The sequence below is a fragment of the Aedes albopictus genome, chromosome 1 (assembly GCF_035046485.1).
Source record: "Aedes albopictus strain Foshan chromosome 1, AalbF5, whole genome shotgun sequence".
Classification (NCBI taxonomy): domain Eukaryota; kingdom Metazoa; phylum Arthropoda; class Insecta; order Diptera; family Culicidae; genus Aedes; species Aedes albopictus.
In genome coordinates this window covers 70,987,199-71,010,049 of record NC_085136.1, presented here as the reverse complement: position 1 = coordinate 71,010,049, position 22,851 = coordinate 70,987,199, and the positions used below count along the sequence as shown (strand labels likewise).

The 22,851-nt window shown below is 41.0% G+C and overlaps 1 protein-coding gene across 7 annotated transcripts in view; it reads left to right on the top strand.

The window, feature by feature from the left end:
• The first annotated feature begins 423 nt into the window (after window positions 1-423).
• The window catches only part of LOC109397189 (uncharacterized protein K02A2.6), a 340,877-nt gene continuing 318,449 nt past the window's right edge, over window positions 424-22,851 (top strand). For 5 of the 7 annotated variants that reach the window (XR_003898626.2, XM_029877450.2, XM_062844794.1 and 2 more), the window contains exon 1: window positions 424-1,251. The gene's annotated coding sequence lies outside the window, so the exon portion shown is untranslated. The remainder of the gene's footprint in view (window positions 1,252-22,851) is intronic. The other 2 variants (XR_003898627.2, XR_003898623.2) reach the window with 1 other exon arrangement.

Here is a 22,851-nt window from a genome sequence, read left to right as displayed (position 1 = left end):
GTTGTGTGGCAGAGGGTTCACGTTTGATGCGTGGTTGCCAAGCGTATGTTTATATTAAACTTTGTTCAGATGGCAACACAGAGAGCTTCCTAATAAATATTGTAGAAAAAGTATGTAAAACAGAGATTTTCGATTCAAACATTTTGTATGTTTAATGTTAGTATCAGCAAATAAATCAAATCTAACAAATGTTCGAATCAAAATCAAATTGTATTCGTGAAACGCATTTCACCCAACTACCGCGCCTACTGCGTTCTCGCGCAATCAACACTCTCCAGCTTTCTTGTTTTCGCACGTCTGCTCTCTTCGTATTCATCGCATCATCTGCGGTGAGCAGCTCCTCAAGTGAATGAGTGAGTGAGTATTGTGCGCGAGAGTTGTTGTGTCGCTGTTTCTGCAACCTTTTCTTACCAAACCGAGGAGAGCCGCATCAGTATTCTTCGGTACGGAAACCTGTCCAGCTCGCGTCTACGACGGTATCCGCGGTACGGTTTTCGACGGTGTGTAATGTAAGCCTTAATTTGGTTGGTGCACAAAAACAGAGGGGCCCTGAAAAGTTGGGAAAATTTTCGGGTGAAATTTTCTCCTCAATACGCGCGCGTCGTGTCGTTGGGTGTTTTTTTTTGGAAATCGACGGTGCCGTCTACCGCGACGACGACGGTATCACGTGTACGTGTATGCTTTAAGGTTGAAGAGTTTCCGGGTGTTCTCAGGGCTTACTTGGATGGAATGGGGGTGCAATGCATTCATGGTGCGATGTGATCAAAAATCGAAAATAAAGGTGCCTACTTGGATCAGCTCCCCGGCGCTGTGCAGCGTGTGTGCCTGTGTGTTTGTGTGTGATCTATTGTGAATCGAGTAGGCGATGGCGATTAAAGTTTTGTTCAGTATGTAGGAAGAAAGGCGTCAATCTAATGGAAGTGAAGGGGCTTCAGCTTTAACAGTGTACTTCGGCGAAAAAAAGATTGCTTATCGTCTCTTCGTCGCGCGTTCAAGTGCAAGTGTCTGTGCGGTGTGTGAAAGAAGAGAGTACCAGAAGCGGCAGTGCAGTGCAAGTAACGCACCTCTGTTGATAAGAAAAAAGAAAATACCGAAGCAGGAGAAACGAAACGTGTGTCAATTAGAGTACAACCGAATCCTGCACACTTCTGACACACTTTCCGGAAGATTTTGTGCATTTCCGGACAACTGGAACGCTGCGGAACTGCAGCGAGGTCATCGTCATCAACGCCATCGTCAAGCCAAGAAGACGTGAGTTCCAATTAACAACCGAACCGAGGCGAGAGAGTTGAGCGATTAATCAATCGCGAAATTCGCTTTCACACATCGCGGCTGAAGGGGATTCCCCGGAATTCGCCTCAAACTCGGATGAAAATCTAGACCTGCAGCAATCGGTAGAAATTGTCCCTCATAAGCAGCATCGTAAACAGTGCAACCGAAGCTTCGCTTCGAAAAGAAGCGATTCATGCGGGAACACAATGGGAAAGGGGAAAGAAGTTTACTCGCCTTCACGGAAAAAATCGATTTTCCAATGTCTCTTTCTGCTGCCGCCACCCCACTTTGCGATGTGTTCTAAGGTGGAAGGGGACACACAATGTGCGTGAGGTTACAGAGAACGGAACAACAGTTCTCGAAAAAGTTTTGGGAAGAGTTCGGCCGAATTCTGCCTCAATCAGTGCAGTGATGTTCACATTCGCGATCTTTCCAAAACAATAGAAACTTGAACTTGACCATCCTATTCTCTGTGATCCAATAGTCGTCGAAGTCGGTCGTGCTCGAGAAGGGAAAAGAGAAAAACTTTGACACATGTGGCTAATCGAAGCAACCCTTGCCCTGTTTCATTGCAGCCAAGCCGTTCGACTTGTACGTATGTGATGACGACAAGTTGATCAATTACTGCGGCATACTAGATACGTACCTACCTACCTTCTGCGACTTTATTCATGGAAGCAAAGGGCTCCTGCTAGAGCGCGGTCCGCGGAAATCAAGAATAAACAACGCTCAAGCAGGGTGCAGCTCTAGTAAGTTAGGCTTGGGCCTGCTGCAGCTGCAGCTGCAGTTCTAACAATAGAATGCTGGGCGGTAATAAACAACCGTTGCTTGCTGCCACAGCTACAAAGATGTAAATATGGGCGTAGGACTCTTTTTATGAAAGGCTGCGTAGAATGCGTTAAGGCTATGTAGGTGAATGGTTGTCTATGGTATTGTAAGGTTTTCTGTTTCGAAGCTGGAGTGTATGTTTAACATTGTTTATATTCACTTTGCAGCATTCCACGAGCTCACTGCCGTTCTACGCCCAATTGTCCCATGTTATATGGAAATCCCATATAACATGGGACAATTATGCGTAGAACGGAAGTCTACTGGTCCCCATAATCAAACCTGCCGTTGATAGCGATAGGGAACAAATAATAAGACGTATTCCTTGTGTAGTATGCTCCACTGCACGAATTTATGCTGGCCTGCTTACTCTCACAGAAAATTTGACGTTTGAGTGGTGCCGACACCGCTCAAACGTCAAATTTCGTGTGAGAGTAAGCAGGCCAGTATAAATTCGTGCAGTAATCCATATCAATAGCCCAGTGCAATGTGGCTTCCTCCAACATTTCGATCAAGGAATGCCATGCTGGATTTAGTTGAATTTCTCCAGTACTTCCTTCTGGGGATTCCTCCATGAATGTCTTATGCGGATTCCAGCAGATTCTTTCAAGGACTCATTGAATTTTCTACCGTACCTAGATTAGAAACCCCTACAGAATTTGAGGTGAGCTTCGTGGCCGTGCGTTTAGCGACGTCAGCCGTTTAGGCGTATTGTAATTCGTCAAACGAAAAATTCTTCATTGGGCCACTGGGTGTCTTATGTTGTCCGTGGTCTACTGTGAGTTATGATTAGTCTGTACTGCCTGTGCCTGAGCACAGTGTGTAATGTCTTTTATTTCTTTTTATTTTAGATAATTCCTTCTTGGGAACAATGTTAGGACTTATATTGAGGGATTTCTTAAAGAACTTTACGAATAATCCTAGAAGGAACAACAAGAAAAATTACAGGAAGTTTCCCAGAAGAAATTCGAGCCAAAAAAATACAAAAAAAATACTGCAGGATTTCCGCAAGGAACTCTAGGAGGATTTTCAGAGGAAAATTTTGGAGGATTCCCAGCTAAAAAATACTCGTGAAAGATAACAAGAAGGAATTCCATGAGGGAACTCGAAAGGATCTCGAGAAAGATTTTCAGATTTAGCTCCTGAAGAATCTTCAGAATGAACTCCTGGAAGATTCAATTTAGGAACTCCTAGAGGATTTCCAGAAGCTACTAGTGGAGCATTCCAAAAAAAAAAAAACTTCATGGTATTTCAAGAATGAACTCTGTAGGTATTTATCTGATGACTCTCGAAAATCGCCCAGCAAACGAAGGCACCGCAGCGTGTCCGACCTAGCTAGGGGCTAGCCAAACAAAGAATTACGGCCAGCTATGCTCTTCTTGACGACAACTGTGGTTAGGCTAAGCGTTACCCAGAATTAGCATGTGTATGCAGGCAACTTTCTGTTGGTTCTTTGACTTTTACTGTGGGCCCTGTTTTGGCGCTGCTCTACTCACTCTCACAGGAATTTTGAACACAGTGCTCGCAGTGAAAGTCAAAATCTCACAGCATACAGCAGTTGATGGCAAGTGTGCATGCGTTATCACCTTTCTGTTTTCTCGTTGAAGGCTAAGATTTTAAACACAGACCCAGAAAGACTTTCCAGAAGAAACCCTTGGAGGATTCTCAGAAGGTACTCCCTAAAGGAATACAGTTGGAAATTCTGGAGAAATTCCAAACAACGTCTTGGATGGAACTCAGTTAAACCTCTTTGTAGATATCTCAGGCCAAACATTTCAATAGGTCCTATCTGCATTTGAGAGGCTCTCTTTGTTCACTTTCTCTTTCAATTATTGCAATGTAATGGTACACTTTCCAACTTCGTTTGCAGTACAAATCAAAAGAAGATTGTTTTGACCATCGTTCAATGCAAGGAGACAATCATAATACAAATAAACAGCTGAGATATTAACGAAAGAGAGGGAAACCAAAGGGAGCCTCTCTTCTGCAGATAGGACCTTTAGACATGTTTGGCCTGATTTGGACTCTGTTCCGATTAGGAAATTTTTTTCTACCTCTACGAATGCCTGGAAAAGTTTCTCTACAATGGCAGGTATTTCAAGTATTCTGCTAGAAATGTCTTCAGAAGTGATAGATATTCCTCCAGGAGGTTTCTCAGGGACTGTTGTAAAATTACCTTCTGTAATTCTTGTTGTAGTTGCTTAAGAAGTTTCTTTGGAAATTCCTCAAGAAGTTTCTCTTGGATTTCCTTCAGCAATTTTTCCCAGGAGTTTTTGCAACAATTTACCTGAAAAACCCATCAAAAATCTCTCCAGCAATGCATAAAGAATTATTTCCCGGAATTCCTCTAATAACGCCTCTAGAAGTTTCTGTGGACATTTTACTTGATTTTTTTTTTCAGGAGCTTCCATTGGACTTTTTCCAAAAATTGCTCTAGACGTTTTTTAAAAAAGCTCTAAAACTTCTATCAAGGAATTTTTGAAGAAAATCTCGTATGAATTAATAGAAATACTCCAGATAAATTTTAGCAAAAAGTTCTGTAGATAGAGAAACTTGTAACCGTTTGGTAAAGGAGTTACGCCATCCGCCGTAGTACGGATCCTCAGGCCACAGGCCTTAATCGTTAAGGACGATTTACCCTCTCGGCCGTCCAAGATGGCCATGCCACGGCCGGTCAATTGCGCCTAAGAGGGAGGACGCCTGCAAGATGGAGTTTTAGGAGATTAAGAGGCATTCCAGGGATGCTCTAGGGACCTCAACGGGTATCAGGTTGAAGGAATTCCAGAAGTACATAAATACGATAATTTATATAGATACTCTCGCGTTATTACTTGCAGAGATTCTGGCATAAGTCTCTGAATGTCTTCAGTATTTCCTCCAGATGTTTCTTCGTATATTTTCCCAGAAATGCCTCCGGCATTACTAACTTTGATATATCTCAGAATTTCCCCATTGTTTTTGTAAAGAATTTATTAGGGAATATTTACCAGACTTTGTAATTCCTCAAGAAATATCTCAAGAAATCTCTTTTCAGGAAAATTCCTCTAGAAATACGTTCAACGATTGCTCAAGAAATACTTTTATTCAAAGTTTTCTCCAGAAGTTTTCCTAAACATTCCTTAATTAACTTTTCTATGATTTTTACCAAGGGTTTCGCGAGGAGTTTTTCCAGGAAGTGCTTCTTCTGAGATTCCTTCGGAAATCACCATGCCATCTCTTCAGATATTCTGCGATTTCTACAGGGATTCTACTGAAGATTTCTTCAGAGATTGCAGCAAAATTTTTTTTTTAATGTTCTTCCATGGAGTTTTTTTTTTTGTAAATTCTTTTAAAAATTTCTTTCAAAAATTCTACAATGATTCCTTCGGAATTTCACCAAAGAATTCCTCCAAGAATGCCTTGAGGGATTCTTGCGGAATTCCTACAAAGGTTACCATAAATTGCTGCTGTGGTTGTGCCAAAAACATCTGCTGGGAATACTTCAGTGATTTATGTTGAAAATGATTCATTTTTTCTCCAAGGATTAATTGGAGAATCACATTAAAAGTCCATTAAAAGATATAAAGCTGTAGAGATTCCTAGGAGATTTTTTTGAACTTTTTCAGAAGGAATGCCTGGAAAAAAAATCATTAAGTAATTTCTGAATTCATCTCTGGAGGAACTCCTGGATTAATGCCTTGGATAATATTTAAAGAAACTCATTAAGATGCGGAAGAAGATGCTGAAAAAATAACATGAAAACTTGCAGAGGAACTCTGGAACCCGTAGAGGATTTTCTCTCGAAAAATGCAAACAAAGATTTTGGTGGAACTTTTTAGATCTTTTGATTATTTTCTGAGGAATCTCTTGACGATTTTCTGAAGGAATACTTGCAAAATTGAGGGGAATACTTCTGGATGAACTCTTAGGCAAATTTTTAATACAATTTCTTAAGAATTAAGAACACAAAAATCTCTGAAGATCTACCTAGAGAAATTTTCAAAAAAAAAAACGGAAGGAATTATTTTGAGAACCAACTGAAGTCTACGCATACATACTTTTTTGTACTTTCTTTAAAATAATTCCTAGAAGAATTGGACTCTGTGCAGGTATTTATAGTATAATTTCTTGAATACCAAAGAATAGATTATGCAGTATTTTTTCAGGAATGTGTGAGAGAATACTGAAGCCTCATCTGAAAGAATCCCTAAGGAAAGGCCTGAATAAATCCTGAGCAACTTTAACTTCTGGAGAAACTTCCAGATAAGCATCTCGAGAAAATTCTAAAAAAATTTCCAAACATATGCCTCAGAGATTCCCTGAATACATGAAGTCATTTCTAAAGGAAACTCTGGATAAATTCCACGAATAATTTCTGAAACAGTTCCTGCAGAAAACACATCTGATTTTCTTAAGGGAAACCTACAAGGAATTCCAACACAATTCCTGAAAAAATCTCCGAGTATCTGTGAAAACCTTTGGAGAGATTCCTGAAGAAACCTCTGAAAAAAATCTTAGTAGAATTTCTTGAAAAATTTGAGGAACTCCTGAAAAAAATCCTTCCGAAATGTTCGAATAAATACATACACATACACAAGTTTCTGTAGCAATAGCTGAAGAAATTTCCTAAAATAAATACCTCCAAGGAATTCCAGAAGAATTGTTTGATGGAATTTCTGAAGAAACCCGTCGTGGAACAGTTAATAACTCCTTTACATAACATTAGAACGCTTTGAAACAATTTGAAATCCCTCTAAAACATCCCTACAAGCTTCTTGAGAGCAACTAACAATCCAATGGTTTCCAAACAACACCCCCTTAAATCAACTCGAAACACCTTGCAATGTATGCAGACTCCTCTGTAAACTCTTTGAATTGACCTTGAAAGTCATCGTTAATCCTTCAAAGCTCTAATACGTCTTTAAAAGCTTTGAATCTCCCCTGGAAACCTCCTGCAACTTTCTTCAATGCTCACTAATCCCCCTCTGAATTCCACGGAAACCTCTTCAGAACCCACTTGAAAGCCCCTCAAAAGCCTTGATATGCTTTGAAAAGCTTTTGGACTATCCCTGGAACACCGTTGGGAGCTCCCTGGAATAACCCCTTCAATCTTCCCAGAAACGAGCAAATAGTTTACCCTGCTTCAGTCCATTTAAATAAGATTGCAAAGGAGGCCAAAATCCCACTTGGACACTTGATTTTAACCCATCTAGCGATGCACGAATCAGTCTAACCAGTTTCGTCAGAAAATCATGTTCCACCATTATTCACCATAACTTAATTCTTCCTCCGATTCACCGCTTTGAAATCAAAAGGCAGCAGATGGTAAGTTTGCAAGATGTACTCCCGGAATTAAACAAGGATTGGCTTTACAAACGTATGACTTTTACATCATCGTCAATCTGTTGAACAGAATACATGATATGGTTTGTTCAAGACCTTTTAACGCCGAACTGAGAAGTGAGTTGCTCGAAGATATGCGCACTTTGGTGTGTGTTTTCCTTCTATAGAAATGGATATAAGTATCGAATATTTCTTTGATAGGGTTCTTATCTATTTCCCGTCTATTCAAGCACCGACCAATTATGATCGAATTTCCAGTCCACATCTATTTCGGGTACAACCTGAATTCAATTCCTGGCACACGTTTTACGTAACACTATGGAACATAGGATGGTGAAAAAATATTATTTGACCGTACGTGATTATTCGAAAAGTCGGTCAAATTCTTTGCAATCCAAATCAATTCATGTGTTCAAAGTACGATTGAGCAAAAAGCATTTTAATTGTGCTAGATACAACTCTAGAACACGCAGAAAAATAAATTGTAAAAACAATTAAATTATAGTTCAAATCAACCGATTTTTCAGTTTGCAATAGCGACAAGCTGATTTCTAGTTTAAACTGAACTGTTCCATTGTTTGATAATACAAATATTTTCATTTGCCGAAATTTTTGACAGTTTGTTAGAACAAACAGATATTTGGTAGATTCAACATAAAATAACGACTGCACTTTTGCAACTAACAAAGCCGGAATGTGATTGTGTTGGTGAAGGCTGCTTCTGCGGAAGCTCGGATATCTATTTTTAGACACTCGTCGAGCGGATGATTGCGAGAACGATTAAAAGAAGACAAAAAGGCGAAACCGACCAACGTTTTGTGGATGCTGTCTTGAGTGCCTGCGCGTTATCCATCCCAGCCAAAACTGCACTTGGAAGTTGAAGTGATGGATTTGCTACACTTTCTTCGTTGTGGCGATGTTGGGGTAAGAATTTTATAGATGTATAGACGCCATGTTTGTGGTCCTCATTTTGTTGATACAAATGAAGTTTTTAACGTTATATGGAATGATGGAAATTGGTCGTTTTGATCGATAAACTCTACGTAAGAACAAAGAAATTTAACATTGGAATAAGTAAATGGTCAGTTTGAAAATCAACCATGTGTTCTATTGTTTTAAACAAGCCTCATTTTTCTGCGTGTGGTTGGTTATCCGAAAAACAACAACATTCGGGTTTAAGGTGGTTTAAGTAGGATTGAGAGCCGTTCCAGGGGTTTCCATGTGGCTCAAGCGTTTCAGAAGCGTTCTAAGGGATCAACAAGCATTTCAATGAGTCCCAGAAGTGTACCAGAAAGTTTAATGGAGTTTAAACGGTGTTGCAGGAGGTTTAAGGAAATTTGAAGGACATTCCAAGGGTGTTTCATGGGCGTTCCAGAGGGTTTCATAGGTATTCTACTTCTGTTTAAGTGATCGATAGGGACGTTTCAGAGGGGTTTCGGGGCGTTCTTTGGATATTCCAGGGGGTTCATGGGACTTCAGGATATTTGGAGATTTTCATGAAGTTTCAGGCGCGTTTCGAAATCCCCTAAAACAATTTGAAATGCCCTGAAGTGCCTTGAAACCCATCAGAAACTCCGTATGATATTCCCTTAATCCTTCTGAAACGTCTTGAAACCACGTTCGAATATTCATGTAACGTTCTTGCAAGCTTCCTGAAACCTCCGGAAACCAATACAATGCACCTGAAATAATAAACTCTCTGGAACGTCTTGAAAGTCCTTAAAACGACTTTAAACTTCTAAAACCATCCGAAACGACTTCAAATGCTAACAACTACTCTGAAAAACCTTGAAACTTACCTGTCAGTGCCCCAAAATTCTTGTAAACTTCTTAAAACGTCCTAAAACGCTTCGAATCTTATCTGAAACTTCCTTGCTCCCTTAATTCCACGGAAACCCCTTCTAAACCTTCATGAAACCCCCTGAAAATCCTTGATACGCTTTGAAACGCCTCTGGGAAGTCCCCTGAAACCGCTGGGACCTATCCGAAACCCTTCTAAAAATGAAAATCTAACACAGTTTTGGCTCATGGTTACCATGACCTTATCTCTTTCGAAAGTAGTATTGGGTAGAAAGTTTATTTATTCTGCTTCAGTACATTTAATGTTACGAAGGATGCCGAAATCCCACCTGAATACTTGATTTCAACTCATCTAGCAGCATTGCACGAATCAGTCTGACTAGTTTTGTCAGAAAAACGCTTGAAAATCAATAAGCAGACGGTGAGTGTTACGGTTAGTGAACAACAGTGGGATTTCAGGACGCCTTTACTTTACTTTACCTTTAAAATACTTTAAGCTGCGGAGTTTCATTTGAATTAATCAAGCAATCTTACAAACTTTAATTTTACTTTCGTATGTAGTCCCTCATTTTTAACCTTCTTGTTCAATGCTAGCAACTGTGTTTAACAAATGCATATATTTCTGTGTAATACAGTTCAGACTGATTTGATGTCGTCGGACAACTTCGTGCGGCGGCAGATTGTAAATAGATACCGTCGTTGGGGGTGAGAATGGGTCAAAAAAGGATACTCAAAGATTGTTTGTTAAATAACAAATGCAATTGAAGTCGGAATAACTTTTTATTTGGTATGTATACTCTTCTATGTGGTAATGATAGTTTAGCAAGAAAGTATTACATTATATGAATTGCTTACTAAACTACAAATGATTGAAAATTGACCCAATCTCACCCCTTAGAGGGGGTGAGAATGGGTCAAAGCATTCGAGGTTGCCTATCTAAAAATATAAATAAATTTTATTGATCGTATCTAGTAAAACTATTTAAAATACAATGTAACCATGACGAATGGAAACTTAGGTAATTTCAAAAGATGATTAATTCACCTAAAAGGGCTAACACAGCCGAAAAAATGGTTGAAATTTTATAAAATAATGTTTGTATGTTGTATCGTCATTTTAGCCACAATAATCATCATCATTTAAAGTTTCAACATCCATGAGAGGAGAGGGGGAGATTACAATGAGGGAGGAATGCATTAAACGATTGATTGAAAAAAAAACATGATATTTTTAGTATACTGCATAAGAAATGTTTAACCAAACCCTCCGTTATAAACTCTTATGTACATGATCATTGGCCTCTATATTGCCAAAGCAAATCACTCCATCTCAAGATAGAGGGTAGTTCAAATATTATGTTACACAACATTTTACATTATTAGACCCTCTCTCGCAATAACATTTTAACGGATTTTTTGATAAATTTTATATGAGTTCTAGCACAACGGTAGACTTATTCTTCTTTCATTAGTATTTTTATGTATTTTATGAATGATCCTTATATGACACTCGCAATTCATAAAGTTCAAATTATATATGTAATCAGCAATCTCGTATGCCACAATTCAACGTTCGTTCGCTTTCCGACTTTGTGCTATATTACCGGTTAACCGTTAACCGGTTAAAATTTTATAGCCCCGGTATTTCCTGGATCCCACTACCATCTGGTAGTTTCACCATATTTACTTAAAATTACAAAAATGAGTGGAGAGGAAGAACGCTATTAAGTCTATTTTGTTAGCTTTCGATATTGCAGTACACTAAAGGCTAGATGGTGATTAGAGGAGCTGTCCAAACGCATAGGTTTATTGTTATAAATGATTTTAGGCACTAATCGTATGAATACACTCGCTTGACACTTCTTCGACATATTTTCGAAAAAGCGTGCTTTTATGAAGATACGGTAAACATGGCACCTCTTTAACGTCAAATGGGGACTGGATAACAAGTTGAACTAAACTAAACTTAAATAAAAGGTTATGTGCACTCGATAACTTGCTTGACCCAATCTCACCCCCATTCTTAATATTTAGACATAGGGTCGAAAATAATTGATTTTTTTTAATAAAAAGTGCATTGGCAGCCCACTTTTTTCGTTGCATCAACCAGGTAATACCTACAGCCAACCACTTATAAGAAAATTTATGGTTAGGTGCTTCTTTGAAACATTGCGAAGGAGAAATTTTTTCAGGGTGATTTACTAGTAGTTTGATCATATAAGTTTAGCCACAAATTTAACAAAAAACGATTATTGCAAAACATCTTATCTGCATCATGACGTGTAAAAACATCTCCTCTTTGAAATAATATAAAGTTTTTTATATAAATTAGCGATAGTTGATGAGCTATTTCAAATTTTATGTTTCTCCGTTTTGGCCCAATCTCACCCCCCAGACCCATTGTCACCCCCATCGACGGTATTCCTTGATCCACTTGCTCCAAACTTCGTCCAGTGCGCACCGCACCAGGTCCCAATTAGTCTGAAGCCTCCGGCCACTTTTCTTGGCTGGTAATTGCGATGGCTGAAAAATAGCATTCAAGGTCAGCATCAGGAAGTGGTTCGGCGTAAGTGCTTCATCATCTTTCCGTTTATAGAGGCCAAACGTCAACGGTCTGGAGTCAAGTCTGGAGTTAACGATTCCTTCGACTTCGATGAGGAGGGTGTTGAAGGTTTCTTCGTTCGATGTTTTGCTTAACTTACCTTACCGGTCAGAATAAGACCTGATTGACCTCTGCTGTACATAGTAGCCGTCTCCATTTCACTCGGTCCATGGCTGTTTGTCTCCAGTTCCGCACTCTGCGTAGGGTCCGCAGATCGTCCTCCACTTGGTCGACCCACCTAGCTCGCTGCGCTCCACGTCTTCTTGTACCGGTCGGATGACTCTCGAGAACCATTTTAGTCGGGTTGCTATCCGACATCCTGATGACGTGACCCGCCCACCGTAGCCTCCCGATTTTCACCGCGCTGTGGACGATGGTTGGTTCTCTCAGCAGCTGATGCAGCTCGTGGTTCATTCGCCTTCTCCAAGTCCCGTCTTCCATCTGCACTCCGCCGTAGATGGTACGCAACACCTTCCGTTCGAAAACTCCAAGGGCGCGTTGGTCCTCTGCACGTAGGGTCCATGTTTCGTGCCCATAGAGGACGACCGGTCTAATCAGCGTTTTGTAGATGGTTAACTTCATGTTACGGCGAACTTTATTCGGTCGTAGAGTTCTGCGGAGTCCAAAGTAAGAACGATTTCCTGCCACAATGCGCCTCTGAATTTCTCTGCTGGTGTCGTTTTCGGCGGTTACCAGTGAGCCCAAGTACACGAATTCTTCAACCGCCTCGATTTCATCACCGTCGATATAAATTCGGGGTGGCGGGCGCGGTGATTCCTCCCTGGAGCCCTTTACCATCATGTACTTTGTCTTCGACACATTAATGACTAATCCGATTCGCCTGGCTTCACTCTTTAGTCGGATGTACGTTTCCGCCATCGTCTCAAATTTACGAGCAATAATATCAAAATCATCAGCGAAACCAAGCAGCTGAGCGGACTTCGTGAAAATCGTTCCACTCGTGTTTATCCCCGCTCTCCTAATTACACCCTCTAAAGCAATGTTGAACAGCAAGCACGAAAGACCTTTTCGTAACTCTCTGCGAAGGGACTCGAGAGTGTCCCTGATACTCGAACTACGCACATCACTCGATCCATTGTCGCCTTGATCAACCGTGGCAGTTTATCCGGGAATCCGTATTCGAGCATAATCTGCCATAGCTGTTTTCGATCGATTGTATCATACGCCGATTTGAAATTGATGAACAAGTGATGTGTGGGCACGTTGTATTCGCGGCATTTCTGCAACACCTGGTGGATGGCAAACATTTGGTCTGTTGTAGCGCGTTGCGTTCACCCTTGAATCCAGACGAACTCTCTTGCAATCGGTGATAGACGGCGGCATATAAAGTTAGAGGGTATCTTGTAGGCAAGATCGTTCTCCTCTTTGAAAGCAAAGAGCAAACGATAAGTTCGCAAATTGTACTCCCGGAATTCTACAAGTATTAGCTTTGCAGATGTATGACTTTTCCATCATTGTCAATCTGTTGAACTGAATTAACATGACATGATTTATTCAAGATCGTTTCATGCCGAGTTGAGAAGTGCAGCTGATCGGAAAACATGCGCATTTTAGTTTGTGTTTTCCATCTATAGAATATGAGTTCCAATCGAAATATCGAGTATTTCTTCGATGTCTAAAAACATTCTCACTTCTACAAATTGAACGAACGCCGCGTGTCTAACCAACTTGGCCCTCCCTCCATCTGATGTGTTAACTTTTTCCAAAGCCATCCGCGAAAAGGTAAACAACGTAGATCCATCGTATTCTCACATATGTACGCACACTGCAATGCGCACATGTAATGTCTGTCTACCGATGTGGTACACGTCCACCAAGTCTCCCTTTTTTGGTTGATGGAGAACCGAATGAATCAACGCTCTGTTTGGCTTCCATGGAACCTACAAACGCTGGTTGCGGCCGCCAGTCAGCGACCACGAGGGCGACGGCGAGAAGCGGCGCGCGTATGAGAAATTGAATCGTGAAAATCATTCACCACGACCACTACCACTGACAGCCATATGAAAAAGAACAAGTATGGAAATAATAGCACACAAATCAGTAGTGGAAGAACTTCTTGATGCGGCGTTATAAACAACCTTGTTCCGTCCATGAAGGAAGCTTATTTCCATTTCGATGCTTGCTACTTCTGCTGCTGCTACTGTTGATCTATAGTTGTTTGGGGAGAATGGGATGAAATGGGTGTTTTATGAGTGGAACCCATATAGCCGAAGCGGTTAACGCGTGGGTATTCAGCAATACCATTCTGAAAGTGATAGGTTCGATGCCCGGTCGGTCCAGGAACTTTTCGTAATGAAAACATTCTTTACTTCCTTGGGCTACAATATACTCATGCCTTCAAATGCCAAGTGATTCAAATGATCATTGGCAAGGACGTTCTCAGTTAATAACTGTGAAAGTGCTCATAGAACACTAAGCTGAGAAGCAAGATCTGTATCACTGGAGACGTTTTGCCACCAAAAAGAAAGAAAAGAATAATGTAGGTCATGATAGACTGTCATAGTTCTTGAAGGCACATTTAACACCAATTCCCTCCCTAGATCTAAAAATGCGTTGATTGATGTGCTGGCACTACTGCTCCGGCATGGAGGAGTAGCAGGAGAATTCCGCCTGAAGTGGATGCAATCCGACCATCAAACAGACGAAAATGGAAAACAGAACTCGAATTTCCACTCCTGATCTATCGGTAGGTAGTCGGGTTTTTAAAAATTTTCAAGTGTTCAAGTTGCCTTTTTCGCCAGAACACGTGCTCGCTGCTATAGAGAGCAGGACCAGTTTCCGCCGGCTTGTGCCTAAGGCATTATGTTGGTTACGCAATGTTCGGAACACAGATGGTGGCGCAACCCATATAACCGAAGCGGTAATGCCGTAAGTAGTCAGCAAGATCATTCTGAAGGAGCCTGGGATCGATTCTCAGAATTTTTAAACTTCATTGGGCATAGAGAATCTTCCTGTCTGCCGCCCGGTCATTTGCCTGAAAGCTCTCTGTGCACATAGAATACCTAGCTGAGAAGCTGACTTCGCCCCAGTTGGGTCGTTACACAAAGAATAAGAAGATGTCACAGGTCGAGTCGGTTTTGTGTGGGACACAGTGATTGGTGTGTAATCGAGGATGATGGACCATCATTGATGGCGCAGTGGAGACGAAACGAGAGAAGACCAATTAAAGTCATTCCGTTTCAATTAGATGCAGGGCGTTGGGGAGCAGATGAGTCATTAAATTCTGGGTAATATGATTGATCGGTACGGATTGGGGTACAATTATATTATAATGAATATTCAATTTATCTGGTATTTAGTAAGCGTTAAACGGTAACAGAAGTACCGAACTCGGTATAGTTTGTGGGATAGGGAGTAGGAAAACAATATCAATAAACAATGCTTCAAATTGATCCACCTAGTGATGATAGTTCCTTTCACGTGCGTTAAGGTGAAGATATGACGAAGCCACACCTCGAATTTTCAAGAGCATAGATCTGAAGAACCGAGTCTCGAATTGCAATGAAAAGTTGATCGATTGGTCACCACCAGCGGATCAAATTTTCAGCACCAACCGACATTTGGTTCTTCAGATTTGTGCTCTTGAAAATTCGAGGTGTGACTTCATCATACATTCACCTTAATATCTTTCGAGATTTCAGAAATCCTATCGTTCAGAAAAAATCAATCTACCTTTTATAACATCATCCTTGCCAGTTAAAATTTGATCCTATATCATCCATGGGTACAATATAACAGTATGCTAATGTTGATGTACACTGAAACCTCTTTTTATGTCATAAAATGCCCATGTTTTATGCATAAGCTGGGGTCGCATACATTTGATTTGGGACCAATGGCCCCAGAGAGCCAAAACGAAAGGGGTTTGAAAGCGCTTCAGGAGCGTTTCTTGAATCCATCAGGAGCCTTTAAGGACGTTTCGACAGAGACTCCCTGAAACGCCCCTGAGATCCCTTGAAGGCAATCCGGAGACTCCCTTGAAACGCCCGTAAGATCTCCTGGTGGGTTCTACCCCATTACCCCGAACGCCACAACCCCGAAAGCCATTACCCCGAATAGGCCATTACCCCGAACGCCACTACCCCGAATGGGCCACTACCCCGAACGCCATTACCCCGAAAGCATATTTTTAGATGGGTTATTCTGATGATGGGTATTTTATATTTTTATTAATTTAATAACATTACTGACAGCTTTAATACCAGAAGATATCATTGTAAAGAATAACCTTAAAACAAAATAATGGAATAATACGTATTAGAGATGATCTTGTATGAGATAGAGCTGTCAGCAAAGGTCCTTCAAATACTGGCTATCGATATTGGCTCATTAGGCCGAAAAGACATTTGGCCAAAGTATCACTAATAAGTCTAATGATCATTAGGCGAGATCAAATAATACAAATTGCAAAATAGGCCCGGAAAGAACATTTTATATATAGCTAGAAAAAGAAAAAATCTTTTAAGGAGGAATAGACGATTTGGTAATAAAACTCAATAACAGTGTAACTTAAAAAAAAACATTCCTTAAATGTGAAAAAATGTGATTGATAGGTTGGCCGCCAATAAGGTCTGCAAGGATATAACTAGAAAGAACAGCATATAAATTAAAGAAGGGCAAATCTCCTATGGGACCATTCATAAACTACGTAGACCGAATTTTGGTCACCTTGGTCCTCTCCCCCTCCTCATCATATAATTTTAAAAGACAATTACACCGTCTTCGGCCAGAGGCCGCACAGATGGTACATTACTAACATTAGACAATGGACAACACGTATAACATTCAGTGGCCCAGTGGAGTATTTTCGGTTTTGACGAAAAGTTTTCCTCGACCGGAGCGGGAATCGAACCCACACTCCGAGGCATGCGAGATACCTAAACGACTAACGCCGCTAACCGCTCGGCCACGAAGTCCACGATTTGTTCATACAAAAATTTGTAAATTTGTATAGAGCTTAGAATTTGGATAGACCCTCTCCTACTTACATAGGTTATGGTGGTTCCGGAGAGACGTAGGGTTTGGCCACCATAGGAATGTGTTTAGTGGGTCGAGGAGAGAGTAGTCCTGGCTTCTACTATTGTAGTAGAAGACGGCCTCAGCCCCACACTCTCCTAACCTTCCTGTTAGGGTGTCTGTTTGCAGATTATCCCCCTATGGTTTAGAAGGAAAAAACATAGTTCATGCACGGGCCCTATACATAAATCTGCAAAGGGCATCATGGCTACCAAACAACTCTGTAATAATATAGGTCGAAAGAACAGCCCAACTTTAAAAGAAGGAATATGCCGCCAATCAACACGGTAACGACGTAACTAGAAAGAACAACCTATAAATTAAAGAAGGGCAAATCTCATATACAGTAAGCAGCTTTCACTCCTAGTAAACTATATAAGTACAGCTAGAAGAGCAGCCTTTCATGAAAAGAAAAGCTACAGTTTAGTCGCCAGAAAAAAAAATTAGGTAATTTAGTCTAACGATGCTGGATCTACCTTGCTAAGTGAACTGAGCTGAATATCTAAAATCTAGTCCAGTACTACAACCTTGAAAAAAATATTCAGAAAACAATATTAGGGCTTGATGTTCTGGAAACTGATCATCAAAATCAATAGAAAATCAAAAGAAATCTAGTTGCCAGTTTGGCCGCAAGTCAATTCTGAAAAAAATTACTTGTAAGAAGAGCCTATTATTCAAAGAAGAACAAATCCGCTATGGAGTTAGTTATTCGTCTGCAAATAAACTACGTAACACTCAAACTCAAAAGAACAGCTTCTAATGAAAAGAAGGAAACATTTCTATAAAGAAATTAACAGTTTGGCTACCAAACAACTCTGCAATAGTACACGGTTGGAAACTGCAAACTCAAAAGAACAGCCTATTTTTATAAGATGGCAAATATTTGAAGAAGTGTAGTTTGATCACCAGCACAATCGTTTGCCACCAGTTACAATCGTGCTTGAGGCCAACCAACTTTTAAAAGAAGGGATAATATCAGTTTGAAATACTTGTAGTTTTTATAGCCATAGCTATAAGTTCAAAAGAGCAGTTAGTTTAAAATATGGAAAATTTGTCTTTACTTGTCTTCTTAATTTCATTGCATTTGCTGCTTTCGTTTTCACGAACCTTACTTTTGCATGAAGCACAACATACGGAAACCTAAGGGAAACGGAACCTATCTTAAACAATGTGCTCCCATTGTCATGCTATCTAAAACGAAGTAAATAAGAGCTGTTTGATTTGTGTTTTATTTTTATATTTTTTTTTAATCGTTACAAAAAGAAAACGGAAAAAATCGGTACCGAAATCGTCTGTTTAAGAATAGAATTAACATAGGGGCATAGGATAGAGAAGAGTATTCATACCTACACTAGTTACTGATTACCTACCCTTTTATAACTTATAACCACCTTCATCAACTTCTAATCGGTCACCACTTTTTTGGTGATCTCCTGAACGATTCGGGGTAATGGCCCTTTCGGGGCAGTGGCTTTCGGGGTAATGGCTTTCGGGGAAATGGCTTTCGGGGAAATTGCTTTCGGGGTAATGACCCATTCGGGGTAATGGCTTTCGGGGTAGTGGCCTATTCGGGGTAATGGCATTCGGGGTAGTGGCGTTCGGGGTAATGGCGTTCGGGGTAATGGGCTGGAGCCCTCCTGGTGCCCTTTGAGACCAACCGACAAGAGACTCACGGAAAAGCCCCTGAAACCCTATGGAACTCTCTTGAAACTGCCTGAGACCCCTTGAAGCGCCCCATGAGGCCCTCTGAAACTCCAAGGATGCTTGGATCGCCCCCTTAAAACGCCCCTAAGTTTTTCTGGTACTCTCTGAAACCCCTTGAGACGCCCCTGAGAACTCCTGAAACACCGTGCGATGCCTCTGAGACCCCGTAAAAACCCTGAGACCCCCTGGAACACCTCTGAGACTCCCGAAAGCCACCCGGAGACCCCCCTGAAACTCCTTTAGATTTGCTGGTTCCCCCTGAAACTACTCGGGATCCCCAGAGACCCACTGGAACGCCCCTGAGACCCTATGGAACTCTCCTGAAATCCTCTGAGATCCCTTAAAGCACACCTGATGCCCTATCAACCTCCATAGGCGCTTGTAGCGCCTTCTTGAAACGCCCCTGAGATCAGGGCTGAAAATCGTCGCCATACGAGTAGAAAAGTGGACGACGAGAACGAAATCTAGGCAGTCATCGTTGCTCGTTCCACATCGGATGACTCAGTTTAGCCAGCGAATCGTCATGAAGGGCTTGCGTCGTGAAGAAAACAAAATCTTCATTCGTTTTGTTTTACTCTTCGTTCAAGTGTGCCTAGCCGACGAAGTCAATGCTGCCACCGGCAACACACAAAAAAAAAAAGATTTTATTAAAAAATAATTGCACCTGGAATCAAACAACGAACCTCTAGATTGCCAATCCAGCACTCATTCCAACTGAGCTAGTGGGGTTTCACACCAACATAAGCGCTGAAATGCCAATAAAAGCCATTTCCTGTTGGCGTTCGCTTAGCCCGTCGTCGCTTGTTTCCCAGGAACAAAGAGAACGACGAAAAATTTGTGGTCGACTATTTATGATTGAGCTTCGTTGAAACACTCTGGAACATGAAAAGCCCCTGAGACGCCTGAAGCTCCCCTAAGACCGTCTGTAACTCTCCTGGAAACCCCAGTGACACCTTGAAGAACCCCTGAGGCCTCCTGAAACTACAAGAGTGCATGAAGCACCACCTTTAATAGCCCCTGAGAACTCCTGGTATTCTTGAGACCCCCTTGAAACGCCCTGAGATCTGCTGGTGCCCCTCTGAAACTACCTGGGATCCCCTGAGACCCACTGGAACGCCCCTGAGTCCCTATGGAACTCTCCTGAAACCCCCTGAGACCCCTTGAAGTGTTCCGGAGGCCATCTGAAGCTCCAAGGGCGTTTGAAGGGCCTCTTTGAAACGTCCCTTTCATCTCTTGGTACCCCCTGAGCAGAGATGCCAGATTATTTTATCAAAAATCTGTATCAATACGGATTTTTCTGTATTGTCGTATTTGGGGGTGTAGCTGACACCGAGAGTCCAAGATTACTATAGAAAACTAAAAAAATGTACTACTTTTAGGCTGCTTTTAATTTTTACTGTTATTGATTTTTCTAAAACAAGTGTGAAAATGTACAAAATTTCATGAATTCTTCAAAGTTTAAGCACCAATTTACAAAGTTTGCTTTAAATTTATTTAACATTTATTCACATTTTATGTTTTCTGGAGAAATTTGTATCACATTTTTAAAGTGCATTTTTCTGTACTCTGTATCTTCCCAAGTATCCAAAAGTTCCGCTTCCCATGACGAAATGCACTTCCAAGTTCCACGAAGTTCAGATAAAGTTCCGAATGGAACTTTCTGGCTGCTTAAGAGGCTAACAATGAGCCTTGCTGGAACTTCACACACAAGTTCGGGCAAGGCTCATTGTTAGCCTCTTAAGCAGCTTCAAAGCTGAGTTCCACCCCTTGACTTAATCGGGGCCTTCCGGGACATGATCCCCTATAACCGGTTTCGGAAGGTGCCCACAAGGGACACAAAATTTGATCACATAACGAAACTAGTCATGTGACGGCTCCATATTTACGGTTTTTCATGCAAATAATGATGGTGATCTGCAAAAACACATTTGAGGAAACTGTCACCGGACGTGACACGGAGGAATCAGTTTCGAGGACATTTTCAGCAAGCAAAAGATAGGGTCTTGTACCATTTGGGCAGGTGTACCTATTTTGGGCACTTGCGGCTATAACTAAGTCAATTTCAAACCGATTGATTTCAAATTTTGTATAGAATTAGGCACGTACAGTATCTAACTCTGTACAAAAATTCAAATCAATCGGTTTGAAATTGACTTAGTTATAGCGGCAAGTGCCCAAAATAGGTATACCTGTCCAAATGGTACAAGACCCTACATGCCATCCAACATGCCATTTCCTTCGGGATATATCCAGGAATTCCTCCAGAAATCTTTTTTAGAATTCTCCAGAGATTCCTCCAGGAATTCCTCCTAAAATTCCTCTTGGAATACCACCTGCAATTCCTTCAAGAATTCTTCTAACATTTTCTAAAGGGATTCTTCCAGGAATTCCCACAGGCATTCCTCCAGAGATTCTTACAGGTATTGCTCTAAGAATTCCTCTAGGAATTTCTTCAGGGATTCATCCAAAATTTTCTATAGGAATTTTTCCAGCAAATCCCTCTGATATTCGGCCAGGAATTAATCCAAGGATTCCTTCAGGAATTCCACCTGAAATTCATCCAAAATGTGGGCTTCGTGGCCGAGCAGTTAGCGGCGTCCGTTGTTTAGGTGTTTCGTAAGCCTCGAAGTGTGAGTTCGATTTGCGCTCCAGTTGGGGAAAACTTTTCGTCAAACGGGAAATTCTCCACAGGGCTACTGCACTAGGTGTAATATGTGTTGTTCGTTGTCAAATGTTAGTAATGTTCAGTCTATAGAGGCCGCAAGGTCGAAGACGGTGTTATTAACTTTAACAACAAAAGGGATTCTTCCAGGAATTCCCTCTGGCCGAATGGCCAGGAAATAATAAACGAATTCCTCTAGAGATTCTTAAAGGAACTCCTCTAAGGATTTTTCCAGGAATTCCTCTAGTAGTTCCTTCAAGGAATTTCCACAGTAATTCCTCCAGAAATTGCTCCAAGAATTCCTGCAGAGATTCTTACAGAAATTCCTCTAAGGATTCATCCAGAAACTCTTCCAAGAATTCCTCCGGGAATTCCTTCAAAGATTCCTCCAGGAATTCCTCTAGTGATTCATTCAGATATTCCTGAAGGTATTCCTCTAGATATTCCTCAACAAATTTCTCCATGAATCCCTTGTGTGATTCCTCCAAGAATTCCTTCAGGAATTCCTCTCAAAATTGCTAAAGGAATTCCTCCATGTATTCTTCAAAAAATTACTCCAGGTATTCCTCAAGAAATTCCTCTAAGAATTTTTCCAAGAATTCCTCCAATGATTCTTCCAAAAATTCCTGCTGAGATTCTTCAAGCAATTCCTCCAGCAGAGGTTCCTTCAAGAATTTCCTCGGGAATTCCTCCAAAAAAATCTTAAGGGATTGCTCCTGGCATTTCTCCAGAAATCCCTCCCAAAATTCTCCAGAGTTCCTCCAGAAATTCTTCAAATGATTCTTCCCAGAATTTCCCCGAGTTTGCTCCAAGAATTCCACTAAGGATTGTACCAGGAATTTCTCCAAAAAAATCTAAAAGGATTCCTCCAGAGATCCTTCCCAGAATTCCACAGAGATTCCTCCAGGAATTCCTCAAGGGATTCCTCCAAGAATTCCTCTAGGAATTCTTCCAAGAATTTCTTCAGGGCTTCATGTAGCAATCCCTCCAGATATTGCTCCTAAAATTTCTGTAGGAATACCACCTGGAATTGCTTCACGAATTCCTCCAGAGTTTGTTACAGGAATTCCTCTTAGGATTTATCCAGGGATTGCTCCAGGAATTCCTTCAGTGATTCATCAAGGAATTCCTCCAGAAAAATTCCTCTGAGAATATCACCTGGAATTCCTCTAGAAATTCCCCCTGGAATTCATCCAACATTTGCTAAAGGGATTCCTTCAGGAATTCTCACAGGAAATGGCTTCCCACGAGAAATTGCTCCACGAATTCATCTAGAGATTCTAACAGGATTTCCTCTAGGGATTCCTTCAGGAATTCCTCTAGGGATTCATCTTCGAATTCCTCTAGTGATTTCTTCAGGTATTCCTGAAGGAATTCCGCCAGGTATTCCTCAAGGAATTCCTCCAGATTTTTCTCCAGGGATACCTCCAGTAATTCGCTCCAATATTCATCCAGGAATTCCTCCAGGAGTTTCTCTATTGATTCCTTCAGGTATTTCTGAAGGAATTCCTCCAGGAATTCTCCCCAAGATTGCTAAAAATTTTGAAAACGATTCCACCAGAAATTCCTCTCAGAATTCTTTAGAGATTCCTTCAAGAATAAGTCAAGGGATTCCTCCAAGAAT